This window comes from Gymnoscopelus braueri, assembly GCF_963280865.1.
Source record: "Gymnoscopelus braueri genome assembly, chromosome: 7".
Taxonomy (NCBI): domain Eukaryota; kingdom Metazoa; phylum Chordata; class Actinopteri; order Myctophiformes; family Myctophidae; genus Gymnoscopelus; species Gymnoscopelus braueri.
The window spans coordinates 55,442,576-55,447,575 of record NC_137608.1 but is presented as its reverse complement, the minus strand read 5'-3'; the positions used below and the strand labels follow the sequence as shown (position 1 = coordinate 55,447,575).

The 5,000-nt window shown below is 43.1% G+C and overlaps 1 protein-coding gene across 1 annotated transcript in view; it reads right to left on the bottom strand.

Moving 5' to 3' along the window:
• The window catches only part of LOC308089160 (mediator of RNA polymerase II transcription subunit 27-like), a gene marked incomplete at its 5' end in the record, with an annotated part of 16,730 nt that overhangs the window by 4,946 nt on the left and 6,784 nt on the right, over positions 1–5,000 (bottom strand). The gene's annotated exons all lie outside the window — the stretch shown is intronic.

The following is a 5,000-nucleotide window of genomic DNA, read 5'->3' as shown; positions in this document are numbered from 1 at the left end:
TTTTGAAAAATCATAACATTTGTGCAAATCTTTGTTTTTTTTTAATTATTAAGCGCACATTTGTAACTCAAATCTTTGCTTCTGGGGATTCTACAAATGTCTTCTAAATCCTAACAGTTTTTGTTTTTTAAAACATGTTGCTATAATATTCTTAATGTTCTCAAACTTTTCCATGTCAAGGATTGATTGATTGATTGATTAATTGATTGAAATTTTGTAGTGATGTAATGTAAAACAACACAGTTACATTTATAATACTTTTGTCTAAAAGGTCCGACCAAAAAAGTCCTTGCGGACTTGTTTCCGTTGGGGTCCTTGGTATTAATTTCATAGACATAATAGTAGCAACCAAACAGTTCAAATCAACATAACCCCCTAAATGATTGTATTTGGCAGCGGACCCCCATCTCAAAATATGTTGTTCCACAAATGACACAGATGTGTTCCTGGTCTTAATGGGTTCAATCATGATGTGGTTCTCTGTTGGTTCCTATTCATGCCTCTATTATATTCCTGAGTCAAGTGTGACACCAAGTGGTTATATTTGGTATGACATGTGTCTGGTAAACCAGGTTGAAGACGTTGACATCAGTTCAACTCAACTAATGCTTAACCTTTGAACCCTGCTGTTCTGTACCAAAAATACACATCTACAGAGCTTGTAGATCGGTTATTTTCTGTGACGAACACATGGATTTTTTGCTGTGGACTAAAGTAACCACTACATGTACAGTAACATGTACAGTAACATGTACAGTAACATGTACAGTATGAATGTGTGTGGTTGTTTGCAGTTACTCGCAGTAGGAGTGTAACTGTTAACACAATCAAACAAAACGATTTAAAGCCTGACTATGTAACCTTTTAACAACTATATAGCATAAAGTTACATGTTTATGCAATAACAAACATCCTTCCATAAATGCATAGACTCAGGGGGTCCCTGCTAGGGGCTTGACTGTATTACTATGTATAGACTCAGGGGGTCCCTGCTAGGGGCTTGACTGTATTACTATGTATAGACTCAGGGGGTCCCTGCTAGGGGCTTGACTGTATTACTATGTATAGAATCAGGGGGTCCCTGCTAGGGGCTTGACTGTATTACTATGTATAGACTCAGGGGGTCCCTGCTAGGGGCTTGACTGTATTACTATGTATAGACTCAGGGGGGTCCCTGCTAGGGGCTTGACTGTATTACTATGTATAGACTCAGGGGGTCCCTGCTAGGGGCTTGACTATATTACTATGTATAGACTCAGGGGGTCCCTGCTAGGGGCTTGACTGTATTACTATGTATAGACTCAGGGGGTCCCTGCTAGGGGCTTGACTGTATTACTATGTATAGACTCAGGGGGTCCCTGCTAGGGGCTTGACTGTATTACTATGTATAGACTCAGGGGGTCCCTGCTAGGGGCTTGACTATATTACTATGTATAGACTCAGGGGGTCCCTGCTAGGGGCTTGACTGTATTACTATATATAGGGGAGACAATGGCTGCAGTTACATGGACAGTTTTATTCGGAATGAATACACTTCTATTCGGAATGAATGAATGGATGAATTCATTCAGAATAGAAATGCTCATGTAAACACCTCAATTGGAATAGAATATTCCATTCAGACCCGAATGCATTTTCATTCGGGTTAGGAGGGGTGGTATATACCGTTTGAATCGGTATATACCAATCGGAATTGACCATATAAACACTTTATTCCGAACGCTCCTCTCTGTTTGGAATACATGCATTCCTTTGCGCATGTCCGTGCTTAGTAGTGCTGTCAGAATTGTCCAAAAATGACCTATCAAATCTCTAATTCGCCCACGGTCGCTCCTGCTGGATAAAATGAATGATTCTATTCTATAGCGTCATTTAATAAGCCTGTAATGGTTAAGCCCAGACTTGTCCAGTAGAACGGACGCTCCGAGGATTTCTGGCCTATAGGCTACATTTATATGGATCTTTTTCTAAACGGATATTTTAGTCCTCCGTTTTTAAAAAGAATCCCTGATTCCCTGGCCACATGACAAAGATAAAAAGAAATCCCTGTCCACACGTAAATGCAGAAACGCATTGATCAGCTAGCTGCAAGTTTCAATTTTAAATCAGATTTTACATTTATTTTATATATGAGGGGCCAAATACATACACCTTTTTAATTACATGTTAAGGCCCAATTATTTTAATAGCATACGTGAACAAAAATTAACGAAAACAACATTATTAGGGCACTGCTACAGCGCAGTTTTACTTCATCAATTCATTCCATGAGCAGCCGGAACGGTCGTCCCAAAACACCCCGCCCCACGCACCCTTTGAGCGGGCCATCCGCGGCCGCTCCATGGTCGCTGGATTTTGACCCGGGGCGATTGTGTTTTAGGACGACATAGCCCGCATTCAACCCGTGTGCGCTACTCGGTGCAGAAAGAGGGGTTTCGTCACAGTGAATGAGTTACAGCATGTTTCAAAGCCTTTTCGTAATAATTCAAGAAGAACGTGACATTCAGCATAATGACTAGCCTATACTTTCTACTTTAAGTATATTTTGATGCCAATACTTTTGTACTTTTGCCATAAATGAGCGTGCCCTGTTTCATAGACTGTAAGTGTTGCTCTCTCTCTCTCTCTCTCTACATTTATTATTATAATGACCATGAGCGGTCCAGTGTTTATGTATTATTATTTACGACCGCCGCTGAGGCACAAGGGGGGCTATTGCCCCATGCCCACCAGGGGAAGCTCCGTCCCAGGTAGTGGAGCCGGGCGGCCCCTGAACTGGTCCATGCAAACCACTTTGCGCATGTCAAAGGTTATATTCCGAATGAATGCTTTGGGTCATGTAAACAAGGAATACTTGTATTCAGGTCCCATGTAAACAGGTGAGTGGAACAGATTCCTCTATTCGGAATGAGTTCATTCTGAATGAATACATGATGTCCATGTAACAGCAGCCAATGAGTTTCATCTAAGGCAGAACTGCCAGTCAAAGTGAAGACTGGCCAATCACAGCGTGTCCTCGCCAGACATGCTTGCAGAGACTCTTGGGTAATGAAGTCAAAGACGTTGATTTTCTTTTTAAATCCTGATCATTTGTGCAAATCTTTGAACATATGTTTTTTTTTTTTTTTTTACTTAAATTTTTATCCCACGATTTTTGTAACCCATTTTTTTCACCCGGTGCCAATTTCCTAAGTGATCCTGGGCGCTACACCCGCCCTACACCAGCACTACACCAGTCCCCCACAGTAGGGAGGCCAGGGCCGAGCTCATGCTTCCTTCAGGCATGAGAGCCAACTGACCTTCTTGTCACCTGACAGGAGGGAGTTTCCCTGATTGGACGTAGCGCGTGGAAGGAACACGTTATTCCAACCAGTTCCCTTCCCCTCCATCAGGCGCCCCGGCTGTCATGGGGGAGGCGGTATAGCGACCAGCGAACATATGTTTTTTAAAGCGAACATTTGTAACTCAAATCTTTGCTTCCATTTACATTATTATTTTAATAACTTGTAGATGCACATTAACTATTATTAATGGATTTTTTTCAAATGTATTCCTTGATCAGTGGTTCTCAAACTTTCTCAAAATTTCAAGGACCCCCCTAGAACTCTGAGAGTGTACAAATGGGACCAAATGGACCCGTTACAGACCCTGTAAGGGTCCATTTGGAACCCACCTCAAGGAACCACTGGACCCCCCACTTTGAGAGCCACCGTCCTAGATTATGTTTAAATGACACACTGGTATCAGGTCGGTACTCTGTATGGACCGATACGCAGGTTATAGGAACTGGTGTCAAGAAGGAACTAAATGGTATGTGTCCATCTCTACATGCCATGTGAATACAATGTGACACTTATCAATGCATTCAGGTTTTGTTTGGTCAAGAGCAGAGTCCTCTATAGCTGGGGTCTTCAAGTTTATCAGGCCAAGGACCCCCTAGCTGAGAGAGATGAAGCAGGGACCCCCTCTATATTGTATAAAATTGTTTTAGTTTTTTTTACTTGGTCTGCTCTTTTTTCCCTCTACACCTAAACCTCTTTGCGAAAATAGCAGATCTACAAGCTGCGAGCCGTTGTGAGCTTGTAGATCTGCTATTATGAGCTAATGTTCCCCTTAGAAAAAGGAATTCTAGGGTTCAAGTGGCTAGTGTAAATTTCTATCTAATCACAATTGGTGCATAATGTGGGGCCATGCACTCTGCATGTCTGTCATCTAGCCATTTTTGGGGTGCCCCTCACGACTGCTAGTTTCCCCAGGAAGGAATTGGACGTTGTGGCCTTTGCCTCACTCATAGCCCGTAGACGTATCCTCCTGCACTGGAAAGGCCCAAGCCCACCATCCACCACCTCCTGGCTCAAGGACTTAACGTCATTTCTATCGTCGGAAAAGGTGAAGGACTCTCTAAGTAGTCTGGGAGACTTCGCCTCAGAGCCTGGACAGCAGGGGCGCGGCCACTGCATTCTGATTCAAATCAACAGCCAATGAAGAAAAGGGGGCGGGATCCACATGCAGTGGGTGTTGCATATAAATAGGAGCGACGGGAAGCAATTTGTCCTTGAGAAATTGCATCCGCCATTGTTGTGTACTGCTGTTTGCCTCTCGTCGGACTGTTTAGACGAGTTGCACAGCTCTCAGACCGGTAAGAGGCGTGTCCGCTCAGATTCTGAGCGTAAGTTACATCCCGTCCACAGATAACAGGGCTCTGGCCCAGAAGTTTCCTCGCCCCTCCCGTTTGTATGCGAGAGCTGGCGAAAACCTCTGGGAACTCAGATTACTCTCTAAGAGGCTCAACTGCCACTTTTTATGACGGATGGCAAAACCACTTATCACATTCATAAACACCCTCATATCCCTTGACCCAGACTGATCCTAAAGAAATACTCCTTCTCTGAGGTGAGCACCTCAGATGCTCTGACGTTAACCACACCCCATTGTATCCTGGTTATTTTTTAATCTACTTTCTTTTTGTCTGTGTTACATTTAGTTTTGTTGTTTTTTGT